Source organism: Fundulus heteroclitus, chromosome 13 (assembly GCF_011125445.2).
Source record: "Fundulus heteroclitus isolate FHET01 chromosome 13, MU-UCD_Fhet_4.1, whole genome shotgun sequence".
NCBI classification, from domain to species: domain Eukaryota; kingdom Metazoa; phylum Chordata; class Actinopteri; order Cyprinodontiformes; family Fundulidae; genus Fundulus; species Fundulus heteroclitus.
This window is the reverse complement of record NC_046373.1, coordinates 39,999,860-40,012,722: the sequence shown is the minus strand read 5'-3', so window position 1 is coordinate 40,012,722 and position 12,863 is coordinate 39,999,860. Positions and strand designations below refer to the sequence as shown.

Genomic DNA, 12,863 nt, shown 5'->3' with positions numbered 1-12,863 from the left:
ATGGAGGGCGCCCACGATCAAAAAGGGAACTCGTGTGTTTAATAATTTATAATCTGAAAATAATTATTCATGTTTAAGCATTTAAGGAAGATCACAAACACAAAACTTTCAGAATAAAAGCCTTACTTTACTACAAAACAACCTTTTTCTAAGCTAAACCCATAAATTGTTGACACTGGTTACTGCTTGCTGACAATCCCTCCCGTCTGAGCTTTTATTTCCCTCCAAAGAGTCACAAAGATGCTTTAACTGTACGTTAACGTCTGGCTTTGCTGTTTAAACTGCAGCTGCCAGGAATCCTCCTGCTTCTGGCCCCTGGATAAACCGCCATCAGAAACCCCACATCCTGGATCCCGCCGTCTCCACAGCAACGCTGCAAGGAAAAGGGTTGCAGCCTTTCCAGAACTCCCTGCGGTTCTGAGGAGTATGGCCGCCTCCCCGCTGCTCGCTCACAGTGACTCAGTGGCACTGCAACGAGCGGTTTTAAAAATAGAGCCAGAACGGAGGCTTCAAAGCCACACCGTGTTATTACAGCAACATGAGGGGAAAATGAGACCTTTGAAGAAGAAGAAGAAGAAGAAACTACCGGCAAGAGGAGCACAAGCACCAGTGAAATCACTTCCTGTCTAAAGACACCTTCCTGAGGTAAAAATCGCCATACTTTAGCTGAACGCCAGGACATTTGTGAAGATAACTATCTTCAAAAGTCTTCCCTCTGGTCTGGAAATGAGCCGTAGGTAAACATTTAAATAGAGAACCTAAGCTGTTTGTGCATAAAAGCCACATAAATTCTATAAAATTTTAGTCCGAGGTTCCTTTATTAATACCCTCAGGTAGATTTTTTTTTTATTTTCATTTTTTTTGCATTGATTCAAACATTCACACACTCATACAAACATGTAAATACAACCAGAACCATTCATTTAATTATAAAAGTGCTTGAATTGTTTCAGGATTTACAAATCATATTAGATCAGGAGACAAAAAAATGAAAGCATGACTTAAAAGTAGAATAAATATACAAAACAATTAAATAAAAAAAAAATCAATGGGTAAAAACCTTTTTAAAAAATCTAGACTGAATAAATTACGTTAGATCCATTGAAATCCAGTGAGAATGGCCGTATCATTTCAGTTTATTTCAGTAACAGCAGTCGGATCAAAGCTGTTTTTAAAAGGACTGTTCCTACTTTTAGGGGCTAAAGAAACGTTTTCCAGAGGGAAGAAGCTGAAACTCTGTGAAGGGATGAAAGTCGTTATTTAAATCAGAACAGGCTCTCCGCCGTTCCTGTCTGCTGTACAGGGATGAGGCTGATGGCCGGGGCTTCCCAAGCAGTCTAGACGACAGTTTCTCAAACCTGCTGTGCTAATCTTCTTTAATCTTTTCTGTGAAAAATGTTGTGTTGAACATTTTAAATCACTTTGTCAAACAATCATTCTGATTTTGACTTCTTAAAAAGGGTAAATTTTACCAAATTTATTCATGTAAAGTTAAAGATGACCCTATGACCTCGGTAAGTACTACGTTTCCCAAGCAACTCATTTAAAGGGATGTTATTTCATTATTGCTACTTAAAGGGTATCTCACCCTCAAATCAACTTTTTTTTTGCAGATAAACTGCTAACAAGATCGTCTTATAGTACTGTTTACATATCCTGGTCATTATTTTGATAAATTAGTGCATATTTGTTGAAATCCTGCTTTTGTGTCTAAAATTGTCAGTGTAGCACCCTCCTACGGTTAAGTGAAGTCCTGATTCATAGGCCAACTTGGCCGGTAGATGTAAGAATCAAACTGCCAAGACTTCTGCTAAATTTCTCCACATAATCCCGCTACGTAATTAGCCTGAGCTAAAGGCTAGCTGTTAGCAAACGGACACAACGTAGTTGTTGTCGTTCTCGTGTGTCACATGTGTGAGTGTTTGTAGACGTTTGTTGTCATACAAGATGAAAGCAGAGAAACATAATGAAGCATCCACCCAGATGATTACTGAAAAACACGACTTATTTGGTACAAACATTTACTCGCCATGTGGCAACTAGCCCTCTGAAATTTACTTGGTAAACAGAAGATTTTCTCGCATTTGGCGTCTGGTGGGTGTTAATTTCGGACCTTGCTGATAAGGCTCTGGCCCGCTGGGCTCCACAAAGCCTTCCTCAACCTCTGGTGACGAAGGGGAGAAAACTCCTCCACCTCAAAAGACCAAACCGTGACATAACTACCAGCTTAACGCTGCTCACTCTCCATGATTCATGATTATGGCAAATCAAGCTAGCTGCTGCCTATCCTGAACACAGCCCTATCCCCCCATGGAAAAGCTGGATTATTCATTTAGATGGGTGTGAGTTACACTTTAATGACAACAAAGATTGTTGATTCTCGATAGTAATGGATAAGGTGATCATTGAGAAGAAAATTAGACAAAATCTGCCAATAAAAATTGGAGAAGACAACAAAAAAACCTTCTGTGCTCAAAACTCTGAATACATGTATTGTCCAAAGGAAGGAGACACCAGAACCGACAGCACCGATGACCTGAAGGCCGCTATCAAACCAACCTGGGCTTCCTGAACACCTCAGCAAAACCACAGGCTGATACAGTAATTCATGCAAAAGGAGCCCAGACCAACCTGCAGCGGGCGGTGAGGTCCGGTAACTGGATCACAGCTGCCCTCTCTAATGGACATTTCCACCTGCCGACTCCAGAAGGAAGCCAGCACCACTGCGACTGACTCCACTCAGCCCAAATATGTGCTTTTTCTCTGCACTCCCATCTACTAAAAGGTTCAGGACTTTAAAAAAACAAACCCAACAGACACAAAAACCCAGAGTGGTCCAGTCAATCTCTCCTATAGCTGGAAGCCGTATGGACAGAATGAGGTAAATATCCTGATCGCTGCTAGTCGTCATGTTCTCCAGGGGTTTGGGTTTATTTTTTATTTTTTTTGCTATTGTTGTGCTCCTTAGGTTGTTCTTTCCTTGTGCTTATTATCCTTAAATGTTTGAGTTTTCTCCTGTTTATATTTTCTAGTTGCTCTCATTAGATTTGCTCCACGTTTCCTTCAGTTCCTGTTCATTGGACTCCTCTCCTCCGCTCATCTGTCTTCACTGGTCTCTCCTGCTCCTCACCTCCTCCTCTTCCACACACCTTCCTTTGTGTTTAAACTCCCTGGTTTTCATTTTCTCATTGCTTCATCCGTTTTATGCTCCTTGTTGCACCACTGTTTTTCCATTTTGTTCTTATCCCAGCCTTATTTTGTATTTTCAATTAAATCTGTTTTCATTGTGCGTTTTCCACAGTCCAGTCTGCGTTTTGGTCCTGCTAGAACCTCACAGATCATGACACTAACCTTTGTTGTGTAGATTTATCAGAGCATTATTTTATGTGATGTGTGATGGCTGCTAAATAGTTTTTCACTGTGTGAGACAATGACAGATGACAGTAGATTCTATTCTATTCTATTCTATTCTATAGAGAGCATACAAATTAACAGAATTTTAAAAAGCGGGGCATTTCTGTTTAAATTATCCATTTTTGTTGGTATTATATATTATTCATATATTCTAAGGCACTGAATTTTGGGTTTTTATTCTCTGTAAGCCTGAATCCCCCAAATTACAACAAATAAAAGCTTTAAATATTTTACTCTATGTGTAATTAATATAAATGACATTTACTTTCTCAAATGTCACAAAAATATTGATTTTTTTTCAAGATTACAGTTAATCTTCTACAAATATTGCAATATATTGCATAACTTTAATAAGACAAGGAATGTCAATTATATTGACATTCCTTGTCTTATTTTCTCAATTTTTGATGATGCTGCTGTATGATCCAGATTTACCACATCTATATCTATGTCTATGATGTAGAGGAGCGGTTTGACAAGCATCAACATAAAGAAAACAGTATAAATACTTCATATAACTTAAATCAGTTTACTTTGGTTGGTTTGGTTAATTTATGACATAAAATAATGTGAATGTTGTTCATCTTTTTTTATTCTCTTAACACCAAAGCATTATTAAATGTTCCTGCTGATTCAATATTCAATCCGGTAGTTTTTGCAAACCTCAAGGCGACATTAACAGGACACACACTCCTGCAGGGCCCCCCCCCCGTGACAAAACGCAGCAGCTCAGTCCGAGATGCTCGGCTGATTTATTTTTCACAGCCAGCATTTCCACGGCCGGGCTCAGTTCCCACAGCTCCGGCTCAGCAGCGTCTTTGTTGAACGTGTGCGTCCGCCTGCAGCAGGACACCAGTGTAAACAGAGCAGAAGCAGAGGGAGAAACAGGCAGGAAGGACAGAGCGATACGAGCAGACAAACCCAGGCTGCCACAATGTCCTCGTGTCACTCCAGAGCAGGAATGCAGCTCTGGATCAGCCGGTGGGATCTTCAGGGACGGAGCTGCTCACCCGGCAAACATAACTCTCTGATCTGCTGAGCAGCAAAACACCAAACCTCCTGGGCAGAAAATACATCTGAGGAGCAGATGTGTTCACTAATAAAACACTGACCTAATAACTCCCCCAGCAAAGACGGCTAAACCTGCTTCCTCTCTGATTCCTACACCAGCAGACCTGCTAACATGTTGCCAGGTCAGGAAAAAAAGGTGAAACCGGCAACAAATTAAACATGTTGCATGTGAGCCAGCGAGCTCATGTTATTGGATGTAATTTGATGCCCAAGCAGCATTTTACAGATGTGCCAGAAGCTGGAAAAGCCACGCTGATGTTCTGAGGTCCATTGTAGAGAAAACAGATGTTTCTCTAACCTCAATCAAGACGTTTTTACAAATCTTGCCCCCCTGTTAGACTTTAAACCCCATTTTTTTGGGATTTTAAAGTCATGAAATCTCTAAAAAATACAAACAAAATGAGAAAGAAAAGCAAATAAAAGTATTTTGTCTGAACTGAAACTAACAGTATTGGTAAAATCGTGCAGGAATCTAAACATTAGTACGGCTGTGAGGCGGGATAAGCGGGACCGACTGTCCTCAGATAATCTGAGCAATAAAAGGCACGTGTGATAATTAAAGGAAACCAGATGCAAAAAAAAAACAAGAACAACTAATCAAAAACTGAAGTGATTAAAACCAGAATGCAGAGAATAACAGAAAAACGGCTGTTTACACATATCAAGCATAACATTATGACCACCAATGGGTAAAGTGAAAAAGATGGATTTTTCTCCACCATGGTGCCTGTCAGTGGGTGGGATGCATAAGGCAGCAAATAGACATTTTTTCCTCCAATGCTGATGTTTCAGAGACAGAAAAAAAAGGATTGATCATGAGGATTTCAGAAACTTTGGTGATAAGGGCCAAAACAGCAGCTCTGGTGGGATTTTCCTGGTCAGGACCCAACGAAGGATCCTGATCTGTTTACTAACTGTTCCCTAGACCTTGGTCTCTCCCAAACCTCCTCTGGGTTTTTATGTAAAAAAAACCAAAAAAAAACCAGAAGATTTTATAAGTTTGTAAATCCGTAGCGTACCTGGATCTGGATAACCAGGTCATGGCGCTGACCCGTCCTTCGCTAAAAGCTCCAACAGCAGACAGATGAGCATCTGAACTGGACCATGGAGGAATTTACTAAAATCCCCAACAAGCCTAAAATTCTGCATTTTGGTTTGGCATTGTGGGTTTTATCCCGTATTAAACACTGATCCAAGCACACGTGTTTAGTCGATTGTGCAAGAATTGCCTGTAAATCGTCACCTGAGCCCTCCCCACCATGGAGACGCTGAAGATTTTAGTCTGAGTCTCAGAGAGAGAAGGCAAAGCAAGGAGGCATCAACCAACGTCACTAAGGAAGACTCATTCATTATGTCGATTAAAGAGGAACAAAATATAGATTTTTTTTTCAAACATTTGGAGAACGCCAAGATAAATATGACGACTCCAAAAACACAACAAAAGGAATTCCTCTTTGAAATATTTCAGGCTTTTAAGAGTTAAAGAAAGAACCTGATCAGCAACACTGTGGCCTGGAAAGTAGTTGAATATTTTTTTTTAAAGTCAGCAGCTCAAGTCTTTATGATGTTTGACCAAAGAAACCATTTAAGACAGAAAATACAGCAGAACTGCGTCTTTAAACAAAACAAAAAGGATCTTCTGTAACATCTGGCAACTTCCTGTTCAGTCACACACTGGCGAGCGATTGGACAACAGCTCATCCAATCAGCACTGAGCTAATTTTACTGCTTTACAATTTAATATTTTGCAAATTTTCTTTCATAAAATTGTTGTTTGATCAAAATCTTTAGTCGTGATGCATAACAATTCAAAGGGGATTTACGTTTTTAACAATTTGTGGATTTTTAGGAGAAATATTAATTTCCAGATTCAGAAGCTCATCTAGAACCGAGAGATATGTGAATCAGAACCAGACATAAAACCATCTGGACCCTCCTCCATAGGCGGGACTGGTTCTGATCCTGAGGAGCTCCAACAGCTCATACTGGACCCATGGGTTCTTCTAATCGAGTGCAGAGGGTTCTGGTTCTGGTTCTGACCAGGATGCCCCCTGGATGGGAACCACTGTGGGGAGGGAGGTAGAACCAGAACCAGAACCCGACAGAGGTGTTACTGATCTGCACTCTGGCTTTTCCCTGCTGATAACTGATTCACGGTTTTCTTTGCTCATTCAGATTTTTATTTTTACTTTAAGGACTGAAAAACACAAAATGCTTCAGGTTCTTTGTTTAACTCCAACAGAAAATGAGGGAATTACACGATTATACAGATTTGTCCCTCAGAATCAGTGAGGATAGTTGATGTGTTTTAAGAAAAAAAAAATAACGAGACGTATTTGTTGTGATACACTTTGGTTAAAAGGAAAAGCAAAGTCTGATTTTTGAGGGTTTCCCCCTCAGATCTCCGATCAGAGCCGGTCTCGGCTCGGTTCTCTGTGCGTGTCTAAATATATCCCGTCTGTCCGGGGAACGCTCTGGGATTCCCCAGAATGAGACCAGGGAGAAGAACCTGGACCCGTTCAGCCGGGAACCGATGCCGGATGAACAGAGGAAGGAAGACTGATGCAGATTTTTATTTAAATTGAACCGTTTCCCTCATTAATGGAAACTGTTAAGCTTTCCGTTTATTATGCGCATCCCCTTCAGCAGACGGAGCGTCCTGCAGCAGAAATTCACTTAAAGAGCAACATCCCATTAAGGTGAAACGCAGCAACAGCACCGCCTTGGTTTTAGCCAACTATATGTGTTTATAGTCAGAACTTAAAGCGATTTAAGATGCATTTCATTGATTCTGAATCGACTCGTTGGCTCTAGACAGAGAGCTGAAGGTCCAGCATATGACTGGAGGGAGAAGACCATCTGCTACGGAGCAGCAGGAGGGGAGATGGGACTGAATCTAGAATTATTCCTCTTCCCTTCTGGCTGCTCCCTGCATGAAGTGCCTTGGAAAAGTATTCACTCCCTATTTTGTTACCTCACAACCAAAATAAAATCCATTTTACGCCATGGATCAGCACAAAATATTCTAAGTTAGTGAAGTAAAATTGGAAACATATATATATATATATGTATATACAAACAATGAACTGAAAAGAAAATGATCAGAAAAAAAAACATTAGTGTTACAAATAAGAAGGCAGGGTTTGAGAGATGAGACTAAAACTGAACTGTTCAGCCAAGGAAAACGCCGTCTGGTCCAAACCCGACACGTCCCATCTCCCCAGAACGCCGTCCCCACAGTGGAACATGGCGGTGGCAGCATCATGCTGTGGGGAGGTTTTTATATCAGTCAGTCTGGTTGTGATGTGGGACTGGAACCAGCAGAACAACGAGCCAAAGCATAAAGAAACACTCAAGCGGTTTAAAGGGAAACATTTAAACGTGTTGGAATGGCCTAGTCAAAGTTCAGACCTCAATCCAATTGAAACTCTCTGGTCACCAGTGAAAACCATCCAGCATGGAGGATCTGCAGCAGTTTAGCCAGATGACCCAGAGACAACGGCAGCTGGAGCTGCTGCTGAAGGCTCTACAGAGGACTGACTGTAGGGTGTGAACAGTTACACACACACAGACAATTCCTGCCACAATAAAGCAACAATAGAAAGAGCTATAACACCACCAGGTTTCCAGACAGACAGACAGACGGTATTGATCCCTGTGGTCCTCAGAGACTCAGGCAGGTAGAGGCCATGATGGTCTGTGTCTTGATTGGCTGCAGGAAAAAGCCCAGATGATCGGGACAATCAAGCTGATTGGGTCATTTATGGCACCTGCTCTGCGCACAACCCGCTCATTCTGGCCCGGTGCGAGGAGGCGTTCCGTGCGCATGAATGGACATCAGACACGGAGCCAGAAAGCGCTGCTGCGTGCGCGCTGGAAGAGGCTCTTTGTCCGGGAATGGATCACACCAACTAATTACATTTATCCGTTTGTGGCCGGCTGCAAAGCGCTGCTGCTGCTGAGTCTCCAGTAAAATGAAGGAGAGAGAGAGAAAAAAAAGCTCTTCAGGCTTCTCACGACCCAGAAACCCTCTCTGGCTGATTCCACATTCAGCGCACAGATCATGAGCAGCCTGCCTGGAAAGAGGACGCTTTTACGCCAACAATGAGAGGAAAAGGGACCCTCAGAGATTGGCCAGGGCCAATGAGCAACACGTTGATGGAGCCCAGCTCGTCCGTGGGTTGTGATTTATGGCTTTAATTCTAATAAAATAGTAATAATAATAATAAGGCTGTTTTGTCATGAGGTTCTGCATGGGTGTGATGAGGAATCCCTCTCCTCCCGTGAGGGTGACAGGTCTGGCTTTGGCTCGCCACAGCCTCCGGGGCAGCTTACCTTCACCGGGGCAGCGGCGGTCCTCGAGTCCGAGCGCAGAGCGAGGCAGGCCGGCGCGGCTGCCGGCGCGGCCGCCTCTCCTCCGGATCGATGGAAGGATGAACGGATGGATGTTTCCAGCTCTCTGCTCCCGCTCCTGTTCCGGTCGTTTCGCCGCCTCTCCGCCGGTTCGATGAGGCTGGAGAGAGAAGAGCGAGCGGAGTGATCCTGGATGGTAATGGCTGTCCTCCTCCTGCTCTCTCTCCACAGCCCTGCCTGCCTTCACCAACCCCCCCTTCACCGCCGACAGCCCCCCCTCTCCTCGGTCCGCGCTCTGGCTCCTCTATAGGCTGTGTTCACGGCTCCAGCCCTTTAACCCATGCCTATTGACTGTGGTAAGTGTCGCGGAAATTGAGATTTCGGGTGTACCCCTGCGTCATGTCCGCAGCTCCGCCAGAGCGTGACGCGCACACACGTTTTCCCTCCGTTTGGGGGGGAGAGGAGGGCGTTCACAGCGGAATATTTGCAGCACCGACTCATGCTCATATGTTCAGAGTTACAGCGGAAAAAAAAGGAAACACGTTTTCATCACATGATTCGGTTAATCTGGGTCTGAAATAATCCCTTTACGCGCGCAGCCACGCTGCACACCGCTGGAGGAAAGCCTCCAAAGGCTTTATTTCAGCTGGAGGACCAGATGAAAGAGTTATTTCTGTTTGTGCAGCCGCTCCCTTTATGCACCTACCTACCCCTGTGTGGGTGTCTCTGCATGGGTTTGCACCATATTAATGTGTTTCTTTCTTATGCAAGGTGAAAAATGCACGTAGGCCACATAGTCTGGTGGTGAATAAAACGGGCCAGGCAAAAAGATTGAAGGGAGAAATAATGATTCCTTTTTTATTATTATTAATGACACTGGGAAATAAGGAATATGGGGAGTTGGGTTAGACTTAGCAAGAATAACAATAAAAGGTGAGAAATTTATCAATCTTTTCACAAATATTCAGAGTTATGTTTTACAAAAATATTTGACAGTGCCTAAATTTGTTAAGTGTGCGTCTAATTGAAAAGGCATGAATAATTACTGTGTGTCAAGTGTTAAATGAGGTGGTACAAAGTAGTTTAATTATTTCAGTGTTAAAATGCTTAAACATATATACAATTTTTTTAGAGGAGGAACCCATTGGAGAACAGTGAAACAGTGAACATATATATATATATATATATATATATATATATATATATATATATAAATGCAGTACTATAAACCAGTTAGTCTACTGCAAAGAACTCCATGTACTTTTTGTCTAAATGTACGTTTCGGCCATTTCGGTGCTGAATGTTAGAGGGAATAACTGCGACTAGCAGAGATTGGATCAGAGTTTGATCTGCATAAAAATGTATTTGCACATTTTGTGTTTAAAAAGGATGCTCAAGGAAAAAATGTATAATGTGGTACACCACAATGTAATCTGCCTCCTGATGGGGCTAAAGTTAGATTTTGTTAAAGAGAAATAGAATTAACAACCTGAAGAGCCTAATTCTTTAGCCTTTAATCTTTGAAACTGGAGGATGCACTGAATGTGTCAAAGATGGTGGTCCTACTTTCTTTGCATGTTGAAATTCTCGTCTCATTAGATTTTTGCTGCTTTTTAACAGATTTTCATGAAAACAAGAACATTCTTTGAATTTAAAAATTGTCAGACGCACTAACCCCTGGTAAAACTAATTAAATAACTATCTTTATTGCAGCTAGTCAACCCAGTCATAAATGCTGGACCGAGTTTATCTACCTAAACAAACAGCAGCTAAACATCTGTCCAGCTGCATGAAACCCAAGCAGAGATCAAAGATCAAACCTCAGTCTGTGTTGCTTTGCTCCAGGTTAGCTAATTATTGAACTGATAATTCAGAGAAACAGGCGGGGATTTACCGCACTCACACTGGAGTTTATAGGGATGACATTAAATTCAATTTAGACAATTTGATCAACGTGATAAAAGGAGCTAGAAATCACGAGGCGCTGCTAATCACCTGCAACACATCAACAATTATCACTTTCAGCCATTCGGTCCTGATTTATGTCTGATTTAGCCTTTTTCTTTCTTTTTTTGGATTGCACAGTTCTTTAACTTGAAGGTTTGAAATGTTTGAACAGTATTTACTGCGGGCATCAACGATGGAGCGTTCGGGTGATTAATTTGTGCAACAGCACATTAATCTGTACCGTTTGTAACGGGACCACTATCTGACTTTTTGCACTCAGATATGAGTCTTTATCAGAGCCTAAAGAAAATTTAAACGCTTTAAATTTTTCAGGAAGCGTTCTTGGTGAGGACAATCAACTGATTTTATGAAAACAAAAAAGAAAGTGTGGAAGCATTGTGTCTTGTTGTGTCTGCATGTCAAATGTAATCTGATCTCATCTAAAAGGCCATTATGGTGACACATAGGGACAATAAAGATTCTTTGATTTCTTTGCAATAAAGTCAGTTGTAATAAAACATACTTTTATATTAAGGGTTTTGTATGAACCCTCTGTGGTGCGCATAATGATGCCAGGTGGAAAAAAGTGTGTGGGATGTTTTTTTTAGACATTAAATAGACCAGGTAAACATAATCAAGAGAAATGTTTAAAAAATATGTTTTCTTTTTGTTATTTTTGCCCTTTGGCAACACAGTACGATGGTGGGAATGAATGAAAACAAGACAGTTTGGTTTATTGTTGTAAAAACCTTTACAGACCACTACAGGCTATAGTCTAAAAAGGTCCCAATAGGTCTCATTTAATAGTTAAAAAACAATTTAAAAGATATTTTTCAACACTTCATTGGAATTTTTCATTTGAATAATTTATTTCATTTGATTGGAGTGCCTCACTGTTTGTGGACACTGATGAAGCAGAAACTGATGAAGCAGTTCCTCTCAGGTGTGAGGTACAGGTGCGTCTCACACCTGGTGCATTGCACTCTGACAATACCTGTACAGCCATGGGTATTTGCACCGGCAACCTTTTTGCCATGACAGCAGGCCAGTGATCAGTGCTCAATACTATCTACAGGAAGAGCTAGTTTGGTTACCTTCTGTAAGAAACTACAAAACATTGTTGCATTTGTTCTGTAAATAGAATAAAAGTGCCAAATATATTTATCTGCAATGTGGAAAAGACTCACAAAATGCTTTATTATAGCAGATTCTACTCAGAGCATAGCATCAACATGCTGGGCTAGCAGTACAATGGTAATCTTAACGGTACAGTGTTACCATACGGCAACATCCACATTTTAACATTAAATCATCAAATATAATGCAATAAATCACAGAATAGTGAACTTACCTCACTTATTGTTGAGTATGTGTTTTTTCTTCATCAAAAAATGTCTCTCTCCTTCAAAATAATTAAATTAATTTTTTTTGATGATTTCTGAGGAGTCAAAAGGTGAAGCTCCTTCCTACAAAGAGGTCATGTGACAAATTAAACCACCGCTATTGGTTCTCTTCTCTCCTTCAGTGCAATGAATCTTAAAAGTGGAGGTTCTGTGTGTGGAAGGAACTCAATGGGTTTGTTACCAAATGGTGATATTATACCATAGAGGGTTAACGGACTGAATTATAATTGGTATACTCTGCAGAACCAGAACCAGAACCAGAACCAGACATGGAGAAGCAGCATTTAGTTCCTATGCTCCACTGATCTGGAACCAACTCCCAGAAAACTGTAAAAGTGCTGAAAACCTGAGTTCCTTTAAATCAAAATTAAAAACTTGTTTAGCGTTATCTTTAACTGTTCTATTTAAACTGTTTTACTGAAACATCATTAGTTTAAGTTTGTAGTCCAACTATTTTTAATATTTGCTTTTAGTTTCTATTTTCCCATGTTTTATTTTGCTTCTACATTTTATTCCAATTTGCTTTTATTCAGTTTTATTTTCCTATATTTCAATCATGTAAAGGACTTTGCATTGTCTCTGTACTGAAATGTGCGTTACAGATACATTTGCCTTGCCTTAATTTAGAAATATGGGATTTAGATTTACACTTAAAAATCATCTCTTTTACATAAA

The 12,863-nt window shown here is 41.0% G+C and overlaps 1 protein-coding gene across 3 annotated transcripts in view; it reads right to left on the bottom strand.

The window, feature by feature from the left end:
- The window catches only part of macf1a (microtubule actin crosslinking factor 1a), a 315,238-nt gene extending 306,016 nt beyond the window's left edge, over positions 1 to 9,222 (bottom strand). For 2 of the 3 annotated variants that reach the window (XM_036145778.1, XM_036145779.1), the window contains exon 1: positions 8,821 to 9,221. The gene's annotated coding sequence lies outside the window, so the exon portion shown is untranslated. Of the gene's footprint in view, positions 1 to 8,820 lie in introns of all 3 variants that reach the window. The other variant, XM_036145777.1, reaches the window with a different exon arrangement.
- Between the last annotated feature and the right edge of the window lie 3,641 nt (positions 9,223 to 12,863).